Genomic DNA, 10,018 nt, shown 5'->3' with positions numbered 1-10,018 from the left:
GAACAAGAGCAGTGGCTGGGAACGCAGACTTAATTATGCTTGTATGTTTTTTTTTATTTTAATTTTGGGTTTTAAGTTTGCTAAATATAAATAAAAGTGCAATGTTTGTTCAAACAAATCAAAACCTACAGTTTATAAGGTGTTTTAAAATGTTCAAATAAAAGGCAATAGGGCTGTTATTTTTCTACATCTCTCAAGTTAGATTCCTTACCCGGCTACAGATAATTCAGCTCTTCTGCCAGCTGATCGCTCCTTGCCTATGCTGCTTCCACTATACACTCTGTTGTTGGCATTAGCACATGCAGTTCAGCATCATGCCTTCTAAAGTCCTCTAATGTGTCCTCAACAGACATCCATCACGTTTGGCACGTTACACAACAATACAACATGCCACATAGAATGCTGAGCCCGTCTGAGGGCTGTATTTTAATCTGTATTTTCAGCAATAAAAATGTCCTTTCTATTACAGTGTGTGCTTAATTCTGATAACTAACTCTCTCTTAAAAAATGACTTTTTAAAATGAAATGTTTATTCCTTATATATTTTTCCTATGGTGTTTCATTCAACAGCATGATTATGTGAAAGAACCAGTTGTACTCTATAATAAAACACATATAAATAAAATAACAGAAAAGCCATTGGTGCACATTGAGAGTGCCTTTGTCCATAACGAGCATCGTGCACCTGCACACTGCTTAAATACAGTTTAACAATGTGAGACTAACTTTAGACATGGTTTTTGTTGGTCAAATGTGCAGTGTCATTTCACTGAGAACACACTGACAATGCACGCAGCCATGCCTCATTTAAAAAATACCACTCCGATGAGCGGAGAGTGGGCACAAATTCATTTACTATTTTGACGACATACATGCATGGTGTGAAAATGAGGAATACGCTGGTACAAAATATCAAACTACTATAACTAAACTATCAAAACCCCTTTGTGTCATGCTTTGCACTGCTACACATGTCCCTACCTTTCTCTTCAATCCATAGCATCAAATAGCTGCATTTTACCTCCTAATATTTCATAGAGAGAACTGCTGAACATTAATTTCATGTGTTGTTGGAACTTACGCCATGCTTTGTGTAGGAAAAATTAGCTCAAGTAAGTTTTATATCTCCAACCATTTTAATTAATATTTAATAATGATTATTAACTAATTGTTATGCTGGATGGTTGGTTCCTCCAAACTCAATTGCGGAATCCCCGTGAGTCTGTTAATGTGAGACTTTAATAGGATTCACTAATTACCAGTATCACTTAGTAACCTGGGATATAATGCTCGTCCACCGAGCTACATCAACAGGTAATGTAACGATTGATAGCGAAGCTCCCCTCATGGCTGTTAAGAGAGAGTCTTCATTTCAGGAGAGCTTGAGGCTTCAGAGCTTAGGAGCCAATTCGCACAGAGGCAGGGACTATTGTGAGCACTCAATGAACAGAGGCTGAGGTTGTATAAAAGACATGCATTTATTCTGAACTAACACTACAACTAACATAAGACTGACACTTAACAAAAACAACAAACACAAAATAACGGAATAGAAACAAACAGAATGTAATATGAAAATGCAGTGACCAGATATAAATGGGTAATCTTAAAAGGGAAACAGAGTTTGTGGAAACACGACCATAAAGTTATGAAGCAGATTAGACAGAACAGCTTAGGTTTTTACAACGAATGGAAGTAGGTTTACTTGGTTGCAGAGTGGTTGGGGTCTTGGCAGTAGGTTGCAGAGGTGATGAGCTGAGGGAATGGTGGCACTCAAGAAGGTGCGGCCTTTGGAGCGGTTGTTGGATTGAAGCCCCTTGGATTTTCTCTTCTTGTGAAGCTTTAAGGTGAAAGGCTTTGTCTTGGGGTTGTAGTTCTCTGTTGGGTAGCAGGCCTTCACCGGCAGGCTTCAGGTCAAGCTTCTCTACTGGGCTTTGCAGTGTTCTGGTGATTTATTGATGGTTTTCTGGAGGGCTTCTCCCACGCTCTCATCTGAATCTGAGGTTTTATGGTCTAGAGTTCATGAATGACCATGAATGCGACACCTGAACCAATGGCTGGCGATCTAGTTGGCAGTTCTTTTGGTATTTATGACTAGACTGATGCATTTTGGAACACTAGGCCTTGTCTCAGGGTTCTGGAATTTCGGGCCTGTTGTATCCGTGTGTGTGATCCTACATGAGTGTATTTTGAATGGCTATCATGCCCATGTTTACCCACTGTGTTTAATCTGCATCCCCTACCAAGGATATAGGCTTTCACAAACAACACATTCTCACAGATATGCTCAGATTACCCAGACCTTCAATTAATCTGATATCTTTGTATAAAAAAGAAGCACTTACTCAAAATAATGTATTTTCCTTTTTAGTAATGTGGCATTTGTCTGTGTTAGGTCTTCCAGGGGCACACAGTTGTTGTCCAAGACTATATGGCATCGTCTCTAGTTAACACAGCAAAGGCTAGAGTTTTTTGGGTGTCCATGAAGAGGCAACATATATTTACTTATTTATTTTCACATGCGCTATTCACTGGGTATAATAAACTACATTTTAGCACATATATTAAAGTGAGCCTGTAAACTGCAGTGTGTCAATAAGGACACAGGATAAAATTGTTCAGTAGAACAATACCAATGGCAAGTGAGCTTCAACTGAGATGGTGAACTATTGAACGTTTTCCCAGAATAACAACCAAACCAGTGTAATCAGGTTTTGAAACTTTCTGATGGTAAAATGAGAGCATGACAGTAAAAGACATTACTGTAAGCATGTCAGACATGCATAGTCAATATATTTAGAAAGAGAAAGGTGGAAAAAATTGAGACTGAAAGAAAGAGTGACTTACTATTGTAGCTTGGCCCACAGATGTGTTCAGCCATTGATCCCTTTTTATAGGTGTTCTTCTTTTCATTTACAAATCTTGCAGTCTGGGCACTGTGGTCAGACAACTCATAGCATATAAAACGTGGAGCTTGAAGAAGCGGGTGTCGACTAACAAGCCGTAACCTGCATGCCTCTTCATGGCATATGTCACCTGCAAACAAACATAAGGACATCAGGGAGAGAAATGTGAGGTATGTGGTTTGTGATTATTTGCCTTCGTGTGAAACTGTTATGAAATGGATTTACTTATTACAGAAAAAGAATGGGTACTATAGATTTCATTTGCAAAAAGACATTTGCAGACCTCCCTAGGAATAAACCATGTAGCCTTTTGTTTTCAAGCTGATCATTTCAAATCTGATGCAATTTTTCAACTTTCTACCTTCAGATAATTGTAATAGTTTTATAATAAATATCTGCTGCACAAATAGTCCATATACATAGAGAGTAAAATCCTGTGCAATTTTGTGATATACATATAAATGTGTGAAGTATTTGAACTCGTCTCTGTTTCCTTGTAGCCATGCAGCTATATTCTAGGCTATAAACAAATATGTACACAATTTTTCATGAGGGTGAAATATGTGTTGCTAGACTGGGCACTGTACTACCCAATAGGGATTTTTATGTAAGGTAAATTTGAAGCCCTTGGTCAGTACTCCACCCCACCCCCCCCCCCCCCCCCCAAAAAAAAAAAAAAAAAAAAAAAAAAAAAACAGAACAATGAGAATAGACATAAAAAATTCTCTCTGAGCATATTGTTCTAGGGAATATACTGCATAGAGTACAGTTACCCCCCCCTCAATTCAATCCCCACAGTGGTTGAATCCCCACAGAAGCCAGCCTGTAGCCCCCCTGCAGGGACATCCTCTTATTGCAGCTGCCCGAGGCTTTCAAAAGACAAATAGCCATTAATGCCAGTTCTGATGTGGACTGTCTTCACAGTTGGCAGCTAAGGTTTCCAGCCAATTCCCTAAACCCCTCACTTACTTGGCAGGCAACATGACTAATAAGATCCCCTACACCTGGCTGCTCCAGCATAGAATAGGAAGGCTTAGAGGTTCTTAGTATACACACACTACTTTGATGAAGGTTCCGAATCACGGACAGAGCCATACAATCTGATGCAGGAGGTCTCCGAAATGCACTTTTCTGACATTTCTGCATATGATGAGGCTTAGAAGGGGATGGTGGCTTCATTTCTGTCTAATGTCACCAAAAAATCTGGAAGCGTTATGCAGAAAAGACAGAGGGAAGAACATAGACAAAAGATGAAGATAACAAGTAAAATAAAATCTATTTTCACATATTTTGGCACATTTATTAGAAACCTTGAAATCTATTACTTACGTACATGTATCCATGTCCATGCATTTCAAAAGTTAATGGTTCATTTACAATTAAGTTTTATAACAAAGTTTGAAATGTCAATAAATTAATGTACAGCTTTTTGTGTTATACATTTTGAACTGAGATTTTTTTTTTTAATTTCTTCTTGCCATGTACAGTTTTTCTTTATTTTTTAAGTCTAACTGGGTTTTTGAATTTGATATTTTCTAATGTTTTGGATGGTAAAAAAAAAAAGATGGTTGAAGTGGATATCTCTTGTTTCTTCACAATTGGTTAGGTTAAGGTTCTTAAAATGAACACTTCGAATACTCTGTTCAAAGAATACTTTGTTTTGTTTACCTAAGCTAAAAACAGTGAACTCTCAAGATTATAATGTGTCTTTTTCTTCAGCTTTATACTGTCATAGTCAACAAGATATCCAGAAAAGTGAATTATTGAAATATCCAAAACAATGCTGATTCGGATTAAGGTGACATCAAATGGCAGGCAGCTGCCAGAGACACACCCCCCTCACTAACTCTGGGCAGATGTTCCTTTTTTTTTGGGGGGGGGGGGGGGGGGCGTGGGGGCTCATCAAGACAATCTGCGTTCAGGTGCAACAAATTAAAGATTATGAAAGGATCCCTGCATTGCTGAAAAGGCAGAGGAGAGTGTTTTCTGTGCATGATTTGTCACTCCACAAAACATGTTACCACTGCTCCAGAGTCCCGCAGTGAAGCCCATTCGATGAAGCTCCTGTTTTTGTGCTGGAATTAATGGCAGAGGAAGTTTGGAACTCTGCAGTTATTGAGTCAATAGAATGTTGGCTACTTTTATGCATTCTGCACCTCAGTACGTAGTGACCCCGCTGTTACTTTACTTTGTCCACCACTTCGTGGCGGAGTTTTTGTTTATCCTAAATGCTTCCACTTTGCAATAATACCACTTACAGTTAACTGTGGAATATCAAACAGGGAAGAAATTTCATGAACTGACTTATTGCAAAGGTGGCAACCTATGGCAGCAGGTTTGAATTCACTGAGCACTTCAGAGCAAACCCATTGTTTCACAAATGTTTGTAAACCTGTCTGCATTGATTGTTGCTTGATTTTATACACCAAAGGCAATGGTTCTGAATCAAACACATGAATTCAATGCTTGAGACATGTGTCCCAATAGTTTTTTGTTCATATATTGTATATACAGTCAGTCATCAAGTTAAGAATGTTCAATTTATGGACAAATCATATTTATGAACAGACTGCCATAAAGTCTATTTCATTAAAAATTCTGAGTTAAATGCAATGGTTTGTAGTAATGAATGCATACAGTATTTGGTAAAGCTTATGAAAACACTGCATAGTGTCAGCATCAGCTCGAGATACAGTTCAGTACCGTATACAGGGGATTTTGTTTTTACTGAATAATAATAACCATTATGTATTGCATTTTTATTTTTCCGACTTACAAATTTGACTTAAAGCCAGCCTGGGGACTGCCTGCACATATATTTTTATAATTTTTATAATATTATACAAGTCATGCAATTATGTTTGCTCTACATAGGTTACCTCTAAATGTACAATAGGACTCTTTTTTATTACTAAAAATATGCATTTCCCAATTCCATTAGCAGGGATTGTCCACCTGTCTGTACACAGACACCCGTATCCATGGCAAGTTTTTTCTGTATCTGGTAGAATGTTTTGATTGAGATAAAAAAAAAGAAACTATGCAGGCCACATTTTTTAATTTTTTCATTAGAATTCACCATGGCGCTGACCCCTGTTTATTAGTCAATAGTATTTTTGGATGATGTAAAATGCTCCTCTACTTACGAATGAAACACGTTCCGAACAGCCGTTCGTAACTTGAAATGTTCGCACGTCGTTATTCAACATAATTTTAAGGGTATACACAAGTACAGATAGCTAGGATATGCTGGGAGTACGCACACTATGCTCCCTCAGAAGTCATACTAGGTGGAATTTCCGCACAGAAAAAAAATTGATGTTGCGGACAGGAAATGGTAGCCCAACAAACACAATTTCGACTTACAGTCCTCTTCGTTCGTATGTCTGAAAGTCCGTAAGTAGAGGAGCGTCTATACATCCATCAATTTTTTTTTTGCTAATCTTATAAAGGGCAAGATGCAAAAAATGCAAAAAAAAAAATCATTAAAGTAAGACAAGTGAAAGCTGTGATCTGTCACTCAATTAAGGTTATGAACACAACAGTACCATAAGTACCCCACCCTCTGGAAGCTGCACATTCCACAAACAGGTCTTGTGACTCTCTGTGGAGCTCTGTGTACACATATACCTCTGGGCCAGAATGCAACATATGAATCTTTCATAAAGTACTTCTGTCGATTTTGCATGAGAGTGAATGACACCCATCAAAACTGGGTCTCAGAAGAATACACAAGCTATTTTAGAGACGACCTTCTTAATTCCAATTCCAGGTCTGATAAACTATTCTGAAACATTTAAAATAGAACAGACATTGAAATGCATTGCCCCACTTTCCTATACATACAGTGTTCAAAATTCAATATCCAGACTTCATTATAAAATACACTAAAACTGTATATGACGTAAATGTAAATAATTTATGCATATATGTAATATACAGGTTTAGCTCTTAACTAATCTGAAAACTGAATACGTACTGTGCAAAACAAAAATTTAACTAACTTTAACTCAAATACAGTATTTTAAATTGTTACAGTGTATTGCCTGCTCACACGACTCTAATATGCCCTAACATTCCCCAGAGAGTCCCTTGGAGATTATCATAATCTCTTCTTTCCTTATAGCAAATCATAGTCCTTGGTGCTCAGTCAACTCTTAAATCGATGACAATTAGGGGACATTTCGAGAGTCTCAGTGATGATCACTGCTTGTCTTGCACCTACCAACCTCTTCTCCTTTATTCGGCAGACTAAACCCATTGCATGTTCTTGCCTTATTACTGTGCAGTTTGATCCCCTCCAATCTAGCTTTTGCTCAGCCCACTCAGATGAAGCACCCCACCTTTATTAAGGGGACTACCGCCCATCACCATTACTTACCACACTCCCTGACCTGATATTTTATTTTGCCTTTCTGTTAGTGGTTCCTCAATGGGCCAGCCGTAGGGGGAATTGTGGGGGTGTCCCTCAATTTAACCTGGGCTTCCCCTACAGGCTTGCTTTACACACCACTTGTTAAAATTTATAGCCCATCTATCAATCATGGCAAATCAACAGCAAGGCATCGCTAGCATAATTGCTAATTATTATGATTATTATTATTATGATTATTATTATTATTTTGTCTCAATCTGTTGATCTACATGAGTTCAGAATTTACAGTACTTCACCTGTGTCTACATATTGGTTATGGGATGGAACCATGCTAATACTGTATAACACCCATATTCAAAAAAGGGGGTAGAAGTAATCCAGCAAACTATAGGAGAATCAGTTTATCTTGCATAACTGGAAAAGTAATGGAAGCTATAATCCAAGAGAAAATGGTAGATTACCTGGATTCAAAGAACATTCTGAGGGATAGCTAACATGGATTTAGGATATGTAAATCCTGTTTAATGAATCTACTTGAGTTCTTTGAGGAAACTACAAGAGAAATTGATCACAAAAGGCCAAAGACGTGATTTACTTTGATTTCCAGAAGACCCTTGATGTTGTCCCTCACAAACAGCTCTTGTTTCAGCTCAAAGCTGCAGGGGTTTTAGGAAGTGTAGTAGCTTGGTTCGAAAACTGGTTAACAGACAGGAAGCAACGGGTAGTTATTACAGGCACAATGTCACAATGGGCCTGCGTTCATAGTCGGGTACCATAGGGTTTAATTTTAGGACCACTACTGTTCCTAATTTACATTAATGATATTGACACCAATACATACAGTGAACTGGTTAAATTTGCAGACAACACCAAGGTGGGTGTTGTAGCAGGTACTAAACTAGTAGCACAGAGGCTACAACGGGATCTTGATTTAATTAGCGAGTGGGCTGATACCTGGCAGATGAAATTTAATATAGATAGAGCATAAATATAAAATACAGATATTTTATAGGTTCCACTGAAATAAAGGTAGCTGATAGTGAAAAAGACCCCGGTGTGTATGTTGATGCTTCCATGTCCCACTCTCACCAGTGTGGGGAAGCAATAAAAAAGGGCAATAGGATGTTAGGTTACATCTCTATGTGTGTGGAGTGTACGCATATACGATTGAGACCAGTTTGGTTGAAATCTGAAACATATGGGAAGCCAAATTCGCGTAGGTGCAAAACTATATAAATAAGGGAAAAACAAAATTATGAAAAACCAAAAATTGACAACAAATCCAGCAAAAATACAAAATATACTAAAAAGCTGCTAGGCCTCTATGTAAAGCAGAGGACTATGGTTAGTAGTTTCTAAGGTCTCATGGTCTGACCCTGCTCACATAGACTTGACAAAGCCCCCCCCCCCCCCCAAACAGGACTGAGAAATATATAAACTGGTGACCAGCACCTTTCACAACAAGAGGGAGGCACACAAACAACAATGAAGAGATACATATCATACAAACCCTGAAAGAAAAACACAATATTCCTCAATATATAAACAAAGGAATAATTAAAGACCTATTCTCTCAGCAAGGCATACAAAGGGATACGAATACAGACAAGGTTTGGCCACCTCTTTGCCGTAGGACTGTTCCACCCAGACAAGGAGAGCATCACCAGACATGGTAAACTATGTAAAATATATGTTAACAACACTCTTCTAGGACTAAACCTGCACGCCAACTCAGTCAAAAGTAAATGTTTGCAAGCATAACTAAAATATCATAGTGTCCTTTTGTATCATTTATAGTCAATAATTATGTGTATGTTGCTCATGTACCTGTATGCCAGTCCATGTGTTAATATTATTCAGTCCATTCATGTTCGGCTGCACCTCTGCTGTCACATAGCCAGTTTCCATTGTGCTTGATTCTTGTAAAATCAACCACTAATTTAATAGACATAATCTAATTTACTTCATGGTGTTTTAACTGCTAATTGTTGGCTTCCTGGTAACTGAAACATACCACCATGGTTATGTACTGATTTTAAGATCTGCTACTTCGTACAAAAGCTTTTATTTTTAGTTAGTGTAGTTTAATTTTGTACTTTCAAAAATATTCTTGGTAGCCACTAGACTTCCCCTTAAGCAAGCCTCTAGGAATTTAATTAGCATGTAATGATTTATTGCTATCAATATTCATTAAATTGCCACTCACAGTAATGCAAATGACACCTGAGGGACAAATTCAATCTTGATCTGAATAACATTTTTTAGGTTGTCAGAAAGCTTCCCCTTTAATTAACTGTAGATATACATCTTCACGGCAATAAATGATTTTAAGCATCCAATCACATTTTGGAGTTTCTAGATTTTGTTTGAAAGGTTGTATTTGACAAGTTCTAAAAGGCATGAAACGATATCCAATACATTGAAAACATCCATCCATCCATCCATCCACCCAACTGCTTTATTCTGGTCAGTGTCACAGTCAGTACAACTTTAAAGAATTAAAACATACTCCATGCTCCATATCCCCTCAACAGCTATTTAGGTTACTGTAGTACCAGAACATTTTTGTTGATCTCTTGAAATGTAGTCACAAAATTGTTTCTCTAAATTCAGCATTAAATGTGACGTGTATTTGATAATGTAAGGTAACTGCTATCGTTGTATTACTGAGTAATACAGTAATACTTCCATCTACTGCTCTCCATGAAGAAATATCAATGAGGAAAATTAAACAGCA

This window comes from Brienomyrus brachyistius, chromosome 1, assembly GCF_023856365.1.
Source record: "Brienomyrus brachyistius isolate T26 chromosome 1, BBRACH_0.4, whole genome shotgun sequence".
NCBI lineage: Eukaryota > Metazoa > Chordata > Actinopteri > Osteoglossiformes > Mormyridae > Brienomyrus > Brienomyrus brachyistius.
This window is presented reverse-complemented; position numbering follows the sequence as displayed.